The 14,214-nt window shown below is 33.1% G+C and overlaps 1 long non-coding RNA gene across 1 annotated transcript; it reads right to left on the minus strand.

The window, feature by feature from the left end:
- Nucleotides 1–9,873: 9,873 nt before the first annotated feature.
- LOC139856929 (uncharacterized) lies at nucleotides 9,874–11,189 on the minus strand. Its single transcript, XR_011762227.1, has 3 exons — nucleotides 11,051–11,189; nucleotides 10,522–10,581; nucleotides 9,874–10,077 (listed from the first exon to the last, which is right to left on the minus strand). It is a non-coding gene; the product is annotated as an uncharacterized lncRNA (long non-coding RNA).
- Nucleotides 11,190–14,214: the final 3,025 nt, after the last annotated feature.

The following is a 14,214-nucleotide window of genomic DNA, read 5'->3' on the forward strand; positions in this document are numbered from 1 at the left end:
GAACTTCGTGTCGAGAGATAACTTTCTTGATAAACAACTTAGCGAAGGTCTCCGACGATATCGCTTCCTTAATGGGAAGAAACAAAGCACTTTTCGTCAATCGATCAACTATCACCCAAATTAAATCAAATTGGGTTCTCGCCGTTTTAGGTAACTTTGTAATGAAATCTATGGTAATGTGCTCCCATTTCCATTTCGGGATTTCTAACGGTTGTAACTTACCATACGGCTTTTGGTGCTCGACCTTAAATTGCAAACACGTGACGCATTGCTCAACATACTTTACAACATCATGTTTCATGCCCGGCCACCAATAGTCTTTCTTTAAATCAAGATACATTTTCGTCGCGCCCGGATGAATGGAATACTTTGACTTATGTGCTTCATCAAGTAGCACTTATCGATAATCACCCATCTTAGGCACCCACACTCTTCCTTGAAAAGAAAACAAACCACGCGAGCCCATAGTAATGAACTCCGATTGTCCCATGATTCATTCCGCATGCTTGTTGTGAACGTAAGCCTCTATTTGAATCACACCAAGTTTTTCAAGAAAATCGTTAGTAATAATCATACGTAACAATCCCAATCGTAACGCCGGGTGATGACTCTTTCTACTTAACGCATCCGCGACCACATTCTCCTTGCCCGGATGATAAAGTATTTCACAATCATAATCTTTCACCACATCCATCCACCTACGTTGGCGATAATTCAAATCTCGTTGATTGAAGAGGTGTTTCAAACTCTTATGATCCGAATAAATCATACTCTTAACACCATACAAGTAATGGCGCCAAATTTTCAACGCATGCACAACCGCCGCCAACTCAAGATCATGAGTCGGATATCTCGTTTCGTGTTCCTTTAGTTGTCGAGAGGCATAAGCGATGACTTTACCTCTTTGCATTAGAACACGCCCGAGCCCATTTAACGAAGCATCACACTAAACCGTCATGTATTTCACTCCTTCCGGCAACACTAACACCGGAGCTTGACACAATTTCTCTTTTAGCAATTGAAAAGCAATTTCTTGCTCGTTCTCCCAAGTAAACCTCGCGTTCTTCCTCGTCAATTTCGTCAATGAAGAAGCGATCTTAGAAAAGTCTTGGATAAACCGACGATAATAACCGGCCAATCCGAGAAAACTTCGGACTTCCGTAGGCGTAGTCGGTTGTCTCCAACTCTTCACCGTCTCTATCTTCCCCGGATCTACTTGAATACCATCTTCGTTCACAATATGGCCAAGGAATTGAACCTCCCTTAGCCAAAATTCACATTTGGAGAACTTAGCTTACAACTTCTCCTTTCGTAACGTCTTCAATACTTCACGCAAATGACGTTCATGTTCGTTCATACTCTTCGAATAAACAAGTATATCGTCGATGAACACAATTACCGACTTGTCCAACATAGGTTGGCACACTCGGTTCATAAGGTCCATGAATGCCGTCGGTGCATTCGTAAGATCAAAAGGCATAACTACGAATTCAAAATGCCCATAACGCGTTCGAAAAGCCGTTTTCTCGATGTCTTCCTCACGGACCCGCATTTGGTGATAGCCAGATCGTAGGTCGATTTTAGAGAAATACGTTGCACCTTGGAGTTGGTCAAACAAATCGTCAATCCGAGGTAATGGATAACGATTCTTGATCGTCACTTTATTTAACTCCCGATAATCGATGCACATCCGCATACTACCATCCTTCTTCTTTACGAATAAAACCGGAGCGCCCCATGGAGAAGCACTCGGTCGAATAAAACCCTTCTCAAGCAACTCTTGGGTTTGATTTAACAACTCTTGCATTTCCGTCGGTGCTAAACGATAAGGAGTTTTAGCAATGGGAGTAGCTCCTGGAACCAACTCAATGCGAAATTCAACTTGTCTTTCCACCGGAACACCCGGTAACTCTTCCGGAAAAACGTCTTTGAATTCACTAACCACCGGAATTTCACGAATGGGTGGTGACTCGTCACGAGTATCAATAACATGGGCAAGAAAAGCCATGCCACCGCCAACAAGAAAACGACGTGCCCGTGCAAAAGTGCATATCGACACAAGTCTTCTTCGTTTATCGCCATGAATAATTAACTCTCCCCCACTTGGGGCCTTTACACGAATAAATTTTTCATGGCATACAATATCGGCTCTATTATGATCGAGCCAATCCATACCAACCACGATATCGAAATCTCCCAAATTCATCGGGATAAGATCAATCTTAAAGTTTTCGGCACCAAACACAACATCACAATTCTTACACACGTCAACCACTAGCACTGTCTTGTCGTCCGCTATTTCGACCTCTACCGGACGACTTAACTTAGCTAATGGTTTATTAAGTTTAGGCACAAATTTTGGTGACACGAACGACAAGTTAGCACCACTATCGAAAAGTATCCTTGCCGGATTAGAATTAACCATGGAAGTACCTGAGACAACTTCGTTCGATTGTTTGGCTTCATCGTTGGTCATCAAATAATTGCGACCCCTAGCCATACCCGCCGCCTTCTCTAACCGCTTAACATTATAATTACGGAACTCGGGACACTCGGGCCTTTTGTGCCCCTCTTTACCACAATTAAAACAAGTAAGCTTGGTCGTCGCCTTGGTACAATCACGGGCGATGTGCCCTCTTTGATTACAATTATAACACGTGGGTCCGAAACCTCCGGAAGCACCCTTCTTCACACTATTAATGCTCTCGGAGCCTTTCTTGTTCTTTTTATTTGAAAAGTTCGAATAACTCGAACCTTCAAACTTTCTCTTCGAAAAAGTGAAATCGATTTTCCTCGGAACCTCCGGCTCAAAACCCCTAGCCAATTCGTATAAATCTTCAAAAGACTTAGCCATACCCTGGCTAATCTTACCCTTCAACTCATCACTTAAAGTACGGTAGAAATCTAGCATCAACTTGTGATCATCACCAACGTACTCCGGACAAAAACGAGTCTTTGCCAAGAAGGTAGACTTGAGAGTAACCAAGTCCATTGAACCTTGTCGCAAATGGTGCAACTCGTCCCGGATTTTATCAAGATCGGAAGAAGTTCGGTATTCTTGGAAAAATTCCTTCTTAAACTCCTCCCATGTCAAGCACATACATTGCTCTTCACCATATAATTTGATTTTATCGTCCCACCACAATTTACCCTCTTCGCGCAACATGCTAGACCCATACCTTGTCTTCTTCTCGGGAGGACACTCCGCGGTACGTAAATCTCCCTTGATATCGGAAATCCAACAAGTGCTTTTCAATGGATCCCTCACCCCATTAAACATCGGAGGTTGAGTATCCTTGAAATTTTTGTAGTGGAAGTCCCGCCTTCCACCCCCACCATTACCTTCACCTCCTTCGCCTCGAGGATAAATGTTTCTAGTCGCTAAAGCCTCCTCTATTGCGGCTTTCATTCGATCATTGATCATTTCGGTCACTTGCCCATCGACCGACTCTTGGAAGACCTTTCGGGCGTCGTCAAGACAATCCTTCTTTAGCCTTTTAAAGATGGCCTCAACCTTGGCCGTGAGTTCAACGTCCTCACTCGTACTTCCGTCATTGGTGTCATGTCCATTTCTCATCTTCATTCTATAAAACGAAGTAAATTAAGCAAAAAAACGAAAGGACTTAACACATATGTATATACATATACACCACACTACCCCATCTTGCTCAACAATCATCGTACATCGCTTGTTTGACACGATTTGAACCCGTAACAATGGTAGCTAATCATTGTTACGCGAGCACATCGCATTAACTCACTAGTACCACGTCTATTTCGCTTAACAATTTCAAATGCCACACAAAACAATAGCGCATGATTAGTTCACATAAACCTATGCACTAACCAAAACCCGATTCGACCCAAAGTCCTACAAGTCCCGCATAATGCGCACACAAAAAGTCTAAGTCTAGGCGCCTATCTCAAGTCACCTAAATCCCTTAGACCATGCTCTGATACCACTTGTAACACCCCAAACCAAACCACGAACAACCCGCGTAAAAATAACAAATATTTTTTTTTTGCTGGAACAGCATATGGCGCGGCGCGCCATATGGCCGCGCGGCGCGCCAAACTGGTCTGTCCCAAAAGTCATGAAACGCGAAAAAGATCGGCCACTTCCCGACATAATTAGACAAAACGCTTTTAACAACATATTCAAATATGTAAAACTAACACATTCCATTAATAAAAATGAGTTTTACGAAGCAGGGCCCACATCGGCCGTTTTACGAGTTTAATACAAAATATGAGTTTCGACCATCAAAATTTTAAGTACCAAACTACACTACGAGCATGGTGTTTGAGATTAAACTACCCAAGTCTCGGTCAAACTCCAAAAGCTAATATCTCCAAAAGCGTTCCCTAACAACAAAGGGATCTTTAATCCAAGATGATGCCCTTACCCTTGTCCATAACCGAACCAAATACCTCATACGAACTTGTAACTCAATTAGCATGTCATCGTACCCAAAACACTTAACAAGTCGTACATTAACACAAAACCGCATTAGCATATACTCAACACAATATATATATATATATATATATATATATATATATATATATATATATATATATATATATATATATATATATATATATATATATATATATATATATATATATATATATATATATATATATATATATATATATATATATATATATATATATATATATATATATATATATATATATATATATATATATATATATATATATATAAACAATATGCTAAATAAACGACAATCTCAATATGGTTAACCATAAAAGCTATGGTGCTACCGGCTCGTGGTTCACACCATACGCAATTGAGTCATACTCTTTTATAGTGCTACCGGCTCGTGGTTCACACTCGATGCTACCGGCTCGTGGTTCACATCTTATTTTATAGTGCTACCGGCTCGTGGTTCACACTCGATGCTACCGGCTCGTGGTTCACATCTAGTTTATAGTGCTACCTACTCGTGGTTCACACTCGATGCTACCAGCTCGTGGTTCACATCTCATCGCACACATGTTATGGCACTACCGGCTCGATGGTTCATACCATAACACCCACAAATAAACGCGTCATATACACATACGTATAATTACTCCACTCACCTCAAAATCTCTTGTGAAAGATAATCAAGCTCGAAAATCTTCAATGTAACGTACCTATTACATTATACATAATATCAATCACAAACTCAAGTTGGTCAACCAACTAAAACTCCCTTCTAGTGTTATCTTGACCCATGGTGCAATTTTGACCCATTTACACCCTTAACCCTAATATTTGGGTTAACATCCCCAAAACCCTAATCGTTAGCCAAGTTAGGTTTAAAACACATTTTAACACAAGGTTTATGCATTACACAACAACATTAACTAACTTAGGTCCATCTTGACCCATTTGACCAAATTAAGGTCAACACACCCATTTCGGGTCATCCCCCAAACCACACAATGCCCATTTACTTATCTCTAGGTGTGCTAGTAATTAACTAACTAATTTAAGCTCATAAACATCAATTAATACTTCGAAAAACCCTAGTTAATCATCTTTAGGTCTTCATGACCCAAATTCACCCAAAACACCCAATTTACTAACAAAGTGAGTTTTAAGTTCATCATTAACCCTAACACTAACCCTTTCACAAAATTAAATTAGGAAATCAAGATTAGAGCATACCACTACAATCAAAACGTAGCTAGAGGATAGATGAACAACTTTAATGCTTGCACTTAGACTCGAAATCGGCTTCTTCTTCCTTGATTTGAGTTCTCTCACTCTAGAAAACCCTTTCTCTCACTAAATTAATTTAGAAGAGGTGAAGTAGGTGAAAATGGTGTTATGAGGCTCACCATGAAAGGACCCGTTCATATACATTATAAATGATTCACAATAGTTGATTACATTGCGAGGTATTTGACCTCTATATGATACATTTTACAAACATTGCCTTCGTTTTTAAAAGACAAACTTTCTTTACATCGAAAATTGACAGGCATGCATACCATTTCATAATATCCACTATCCAACTATAAATTGATTTAATAATAATCTTTGATGAACTCAATGACTCGAATGCAACGTTCTTCGAAATATGCTATGAAAGACTCCAAGTAATATCTTTAAAATGAGCAAATGCACAGCGGAAGATTTCTTTAACCCCTGAGAATAAACATGCTTTAAAGTGTCAACCAAAAGGTTGGTGAGTTCATTAGTTTATCACAATCATTTATTTCCATCATTTTAATAGACCACAAGAATTTCATTTCCAGTTCTCATAAATATACGTCCCATGCATAGAGACAAAAATAATCATTCATATGGTGAACACCTGGTAACCGACATTAACTAGATACATATAAGAATATCCCCTATCATTCCGGGATCCTCCTTCGGACATGATATAAATTTCGAAGTACTAAAGCATCCGGTACTTTGGATGGGGTTTGTTAGGCCCAATAGATCTATCTTTAGAATTCGCATCAATTAGGGTGTCTGTTCCCTAATTCTTAGATTACCGGACTTTAATAAAAAGGGGCATATTCGATTTCGATAATTCAACCATAGAATGTAGTTTCAATTACTTGTGTCTATTTCGTCAAACATTTATAAAAGCGCATGTATTCTCAGTCCCAAAAATATAAACGGTAAAAAGGCAAATGAAACTCACCATACTGTATTTCGTAGTAAAAATACATATAACGTCATTGAACAAGTGCAAGGTTGGCCTCGGATTCATGAACCTAAATTAATTATATATATTTATGTGTTGGTCAATATTTGTCTAACAAATTAGGTCAAGTCATAGTGTACCACAATCCTAATGCTCGAGACTAATATGCAAAAGTCAACAAAAGTAAATTTGACTCAAAATAATTTCCAAAAATCTATAGATGATTAATATATAGTTTAAATATCGTCGTTTTATATTTTTAAATATTTTTAAAAGATTTATTAGAGTAAATAATATAATTTATTTATTAATAAATAAAATTTTATATTAAATTTATATAATAAAATATACTTTTATATATATTAAGTAATAAAATTTATAGGGTTCATTTAATATCATAAAGATAATATGATAGGTATTATTAAAGTAAGTTATTAGACGTAGTAAAATATGTTTGTATCACATATTTATTTGATAAAATAATATCTATAATGATAGTAAGTAAAAGTTGTATTATTTTGTAATAATAATTATTATTATTATAAAAATATCAATATTTATAATTACAAGGATGACATTATGATAAAACGATAATTCTAATTATGATAACTTTAATATTTACGATAATTTTTAATATTATCTTTAAAATAATAATTCTATTTAAAATAATAATAATAATAATGATATTTTATAGTAACAATGACATTTCTATTAAAATGATAATTTTTGTTAAAATGATAGTTTTAATACTAACGATACTTTTAATAATAATAGTAATGATAAAAATAATAAGAACGATAATTTTATCTAAATCAATATCTTATAATATTTTAATTTCATCATGATACTCTTACTCATTATTTCCTAATCGTTTCGTTTAATAGTTTTTAATCGTCTTTTATATCGTGTTCATAATAATGATAATAATAGTAATCAAAATAATTAGGTGTTACAAATATTTGTTTTAATTACACTAATATTAATAATGATAGTTACTATAACATTATTAACGATAATACTAATAATTATCTTAATGATAATATAGTAATAATAATAATAATAACAATAACGATAACCATTTTTAAATAATGATATATATATTAATAATGATAATAATAATAATGATAATAATAATACTAATAATAATAATAATAATAATAATAATAATAATAATAATACTAATAATTGGATGATAATAATAATACTAATTATAACTTTAACGATAATAACGATAGTAATAAATAAATAAAAAATAACAATTTTTAATGATAAATCCCTTTTATTGATAAAGATAATAATAATGATAATAATAAGATAAAACTAGAACGACGATAAAAACGAAAATAATAATAATAATAATCATTTTTAATAAAAATATCAAAAATTCAATTGATTATAACTTCTAATCTGTTCATCGAAACCATTCGATATCTAAAGGAAAAGTTCTTAATTTTTCGCTAGCTTTCCAAGGACATGCATATCTTATACCTTATCTCAACAGCAAGTGTAACTAATTCAAGATTAAACCTAACCTGTCTAAGGGCAATATCAAAAGTACAAGCATGCATAATCCTAAATACTCGAGCACTAGTCAGGGATACACTATTAGTATGTAAAAGTTAAATTATGAGTACTCACGTATCAATATTGAGATTCAATATTGTAGGAAAGGTACGTAGACGCAACAAAAATAATAAACACTATATTGACCTCACGAGCATACCCATGAACCATACTCAATCACCTCCATAGCTATAACCCATAATTTTCCTTAATCCTATCCTACTCGAAAAACAATTTCGAAATCATTTGGACAGCACTCCGTCGTAATATTTTATGTATACTAATAATATCTTGAAATAATACGGAGTAAATATATATATGTAAATCGATTGAGAGAGTTTAGAGAAAAATATTTTCAAGTTTCTATGAAATAATGAAACCTATTGAATTCTATTTATAATAGATTTTTGAATTATTAAAGTGAATTATTAAAGTATGAATTATTAAAGTGAATTATTAAAGTATGAATTATTAAAGTGAATTATTAAAGTGAATTATTAAAGTAAATTATTAAAGTATGAATTATTAAAGTGAATTATTAAAGTTAAAGTAAAGTAAAAATAAAGTAAAGGTAAAGTTTAAGTATAGTAAAAGTATAAAACTATGTACGTATAATACGCGTATAAATATATATAATATTAATTTAAATCGTTATATATATTTAATAAAATAAAATATAAATATCGTTATCTTTATCATACTAGTTAAGTAATGAGTTGTCAAAAGTGGTTCTAGATATTTATAAAAGTTATATACGTTTTAATAATAAAGTTCTTTTTAAACTGAAAACGTTTTTGTACGTTTGAAACTAAATAGATCAATCGAGTCTTTATGAGATTCAATCTTCCACTATCATTTGTCTAGTTCTCAATGATTGACAATTTGTTCTTATTTATAAATCACTTTACCATTTTCCAAATATTGTTAAAATGGAAAGAATTCTCAAATCAACGTGGGCCTTTCGACGGAGACTTGTAATCATAATTCAATATATCTGATAATTCAATCATTTGATCTTATCTTCTAATTCCATTGATAAACATTTTGAAACAGATACAATCATATAAAGTATTTAATCTAATATTTTGTTTACGTTTCAAGTTATAATATATATACACATATACATATATAATCATATTCGTTTAATAGTTCGTGAATCGTTGGAACTTGGTCGAGGTTGAATGAATGTATGAACATAGTTTAAAATTCTTGAAATTTAACTTAACAAATATTGCTTATCGTGTCGGAAACATATAAAGATTAAAGTTTAAATTTGGTTGGAAATTTTCGGGTTGTCACACACCAAACTGAATCTAGAGCCTTAAAGTCGGCCCTTTAGTGAATTTACCAATTTGCCCTCAAAATATCTAATAAAAAAGAAAGGAATCTGTCACAGAACAATGGCGCGGCGCACCAAATGGCCGCGCGGCGCGCCAAACGCCCAGACCAGTTTTCTGCATTCTTTTAATATGTACAACCAAAACCCCACTTCAAGTACATTAACTACACTTATGTACACTACAAATAAACGGGTCTTACAGTAAGTCACGTACATAGTGCACATACTGCCAAACCTATGCTCTGATACCAAATTGTAACACCGTACTTTTTACATACACATTTTTTTAAGCACTCACAGCGAAAGACTTTAAAGTTTACACATCATATATTAATACATAGTAATATGATTACACGAAATCACAGGTGTTACGTTATTAATACAAACTAGTTGACCATATAGATTATTACAAAATATCGGAGTTATACATTGTGTCAAACATCTTGACTTGCCTTGCAAAACCCACCAAAAGCTGCTAATACACACCTGCGGGGCAAAACACTGTGGGGGAATTAGCATAACGCTAAGTGAATGACAATATCTAGGTGGACATCACTATAAGCATCAAGCACAGCTTAAAGACACTGGTCACTAATCACTTAAAGCCATACACAAGAGGATCGGCAACCCATAGCTGATCAAGCTGGAATATACCGATAGCCCCCATTACTGAATCACTGGTATAGTCTTCCAGACGTGACGCACTCGTCATTCACACTATACCACCAATCAGTAACGCTTGGACCCAATACTACTACCCGACACCAAGGTAAATAGCATTGACCTCTTACGTCGCACAAAACACCTCGACGTTCACTGGGTGCGCACATAATCACATATAGTCACTGCACTGGTCACATACTCATTACACAGTCTAATTAAGCATTACACGGATCACTATACTTGTCACTGTATAATCACATCCATAAAGATAATCTCACTCACCTGGAAGCACAAGCACTCAGTTGTCTTATATCACTGAGTCTTCACCTTTTCGTCTATCACCTGAGAATCATCACAAAATATCTCAAGTTAGTATAGTGTTCAAGTGTTGAATCGCACTTCATATTTAACAGAAAATATTCACAAAACAGATAGGGTTTTCGAGCACTATAAGGTTCTGTGTCCAAATCAAAGCAAAAAAAAAAAACACCAAACATATGGACACATATTCCTTTCTCAAAATCACTAAGATCTAATACTTATACACAAGATTTAGGATCAAAGTACCAAAATCCCCAATTTTATGTAAGCATGAACCCTAAAACTTAAATCACCATTTTTATACAAATTTAACTCACATCAAGCATAGCCGAATCATGCAAATATCATAACCAAGCTATAATCACTATCAATTTAAACATATACATATCTAACCATAAGATTTGATCATTACTCCTATTAGTTGTCATAAATAATAAGAACTAAATATAAATTCATATATACATGAAATAGAAATTAATCACAATAGTACCTGATACAGTAAATGGAAAGACTAGATGAACACCATATAATCTTGATTAAGATCCATAATTAATTAAAGAATAAGGGTGTTGGTTCATGCGTATGTATATGTATAGATATGATATTCAGTAGGTAAATATAAGTGTAATTGTGTATGTGTTGTAGTTGTTACCAAATAAAAGAATATAAATTAAATGATGATAAGGGGTTAAGAACCCAAACACCTGTACATCACAAAATAGACCAACGCATCACTTAATTATTTATGTAACTAATATGTATTTTATCCGTTATCTGAAATACCATGTATTCGTTAGGCAGTCCTAACGAAGTCCAAATCACGAAAACAGATATTTTCTGTGACCATCGTCACAAGCACATTAATTTAGTCACATAATAAATTATCAACTCATAATTTATTATTTCACTCCTTATAATTATTTCCTACAAATTACTCATAATTTAAATATCGTATTTAAATTATAATAAAAATAACACAATATACCTATTTCATCTAGGCCTATAACTAAGATGTCACAGTTAACGTGTGTTTGTGTGTTGTTACTTAGAGTCTTCCCAACGGTTACGCCCTCTCCACTCCGTCCAGGGTCTAGTCCAGGAGGACACCAATGGCAGCAATTAGTCCAGCCTCTAGTCCAGACTTTAGTCCAGCTCTTACTCCTTGTTTAAGTCCTTTTAAATCATAAGTCTGGACGGAAGATATGTATATACATGTGGTACTTTTTGCTTTCAAACTTGTACATTTAATTAATTAATGGAAAGAATGAGTGTCATTGTTGGGAGTGTTTAGTCCTGGGTTAGTCCTGGTTAGTCCTGGAAAGAAAGTGCTGAAGTGGCGCTGATGTGGCGGACCTGGACTAAAGTGGAGGAATTACTCCATTGGGAGCTCTCTTATTGATGTACATTTTCTTAACTCGACTTTTGTTTAAACATCACAACTAATTATGCAATTAATCGATGCATACAAATTCTAATACGGAGTAATAAGTTGACTTAATAAAGTTTACATAAAAATATTATATTTAAGAAAATTCAAATTCATTAAATGCATTATGATTTAAAATGGTACACAGTACATTAATCTACTAAACATATTTTATACAACTAATATTGTACGAGTACAATACAAACCTTTTAATACGGTTTGTGATATACAAAATTTTTTTGATGATGTATCAACCAGTCATTTAAAACCACAAATGTTTATTTATGCAATTTCTTTTCTATTTTTGAGATAAAAGGTGAAATAATTGGTGTGATAGTGGATACTTTGAGAAATTGTATTGGAATGTTTTTAGTTAGTGTTGGCCTTTGTGTTTTAGTTATCTTGGAGGATTCTACTTTTGGTGATGCTTGTTTTTTCCCCACTAATCAATTGATAGGAGATTTGGCTTTTTGCTGTTTTGGCATATTTCTTTTATCCTAATTTTTTTATCATCTTGATTCATGGTATTTTTCCTTAATAGTGACATTTTTGTTTGGTTATTGTATTTTTTTTTTATTTTTTTTTGCTAGTGATCATGGGTTTATTTTGTTGTGGTATGATTTTGACAATTACGTTGAAAATATAATTACCACATGTTAATCTTAAAATACGTCGTCCGTCACATTTCTTAATAAATCTATGTCGAATGACTTATAAGGATTATGACTAAGGGAAAGCAACGCCCCGATATTGACCTACCAGCAACTTCGAACTCTGCTCAACTCACAAAATTGCTAACTTTATTCATGGTTGCAAGAAGGCAAGATTTACCGTGAAGAAGTTTCATGATCTAGGAATAGTGGTGAATATCTTGTTGTTCCTCGGAAATACATATATCCGTTTCGCATGGAGCTTGTTGAAGTTTCTTTGTGTTGTCTTTTTTGTGTGGTTTGTAGTTACTTCCTTGTAATTTTGACAGTTTACCTTGTTGTTCTGTTTTAGGGCCTTGGGTTCGGTTTGGTGGTTCGGCTTTGCTGTGGTTTCGATGCGTTATATGGTCATGGCTATGGTGATTCGTGCCCCTTATATCTTGTTAGGAATCTCATATTAAATTAAAATGAAGACTTTTTTTTATATAAGTTCGTTTTTTTAAAGATAAAGAAATGATCATACAAGTCACAAATTTTCTTACTTTTATTCACAAGTGCCATACTCAATCAAAGGAATTTACCGAATTTTTTTTATCTTTTCATTATTCTCTATAACTTTTATATTAATAAAAAGATAAATATAACACACACACACACACACACACACACACACACACACACACACACACACACACACACACACACATATATATATATATATATATATATATATATATATATATATATATATATATATATATATATATATTTCGATTCGATGTGATTAAAGAAATTGGTTGTAATTTTGATTCAATTAAATTATATTGAGCAATAAATAAGCAAATATAGTTGAGAGTAGTATCTTGTTATTGATATTTACCTATTTGATACATTTTCGGTAAATAACTACCAATTTCAATTTAAATTATTTATATAAAGTGTAATTGGGTGACAAACTTATAAAAACTTTCATGAGCTTAAACTTATCTTTATTAAATGTTTAAGTTAGAAGCTTTGTTTGATACACAAAATTATATAAGTTTATTAAAAGCTTATTGAGATTATATGTTTTATGAATATAAGCTCTTTAAAATAGCTTATGAAATAAACGTAAAACTCATGAAATGTTAAATTAACAAAAAGCCATCTATATATTATTCTACATTTTATATTTGTATAGATAGATGTAAGTCAATTTGATTTTGAAGCTTTCAACTTCCGCTACATAATTAAACACTTACAAAAAACTAAAAATAAAAACAAAAATAAAAAAACTTCAACTTCTAACTTCAACTTCAAACTATTAGCTCTAAGCCTTCAATTTTAAATTATCAACTCCGACTAATTTCGTTAAGCACACCCTACAAGATAGCCCTAACACAATATTATTTATACACTTCAACCATATTAAATAAACCACGTACCTTTAATTTTAAAAATTCACTTTCCTGATGATATATATATATATATATATATATATATATATATATATATATATATATATATATATATATATATATATATATATATATATATATATATATATATATCATCACTGGAGTTAGTGTTACCTGAGTA

The sequence above is a fragment of the Rutidosis leptorrhynchoides genome, chromosome 7, assembly GCF_046630445.1.
Source record: "Rutidosis leptorrhynchoides isolate AG116_Rl617_1_P2 chromosome 7, CSIRO_AGI_Rlap_v1, whole genome shotgun sequence".
Classification (NCBI taxonomy): Eukaryota; Viridiplantae; Streptophyta; class Magnoliopsida; order Asterales; family Asteraceae; genus Rutidosis; species Rutidosis leptorrhynchoides.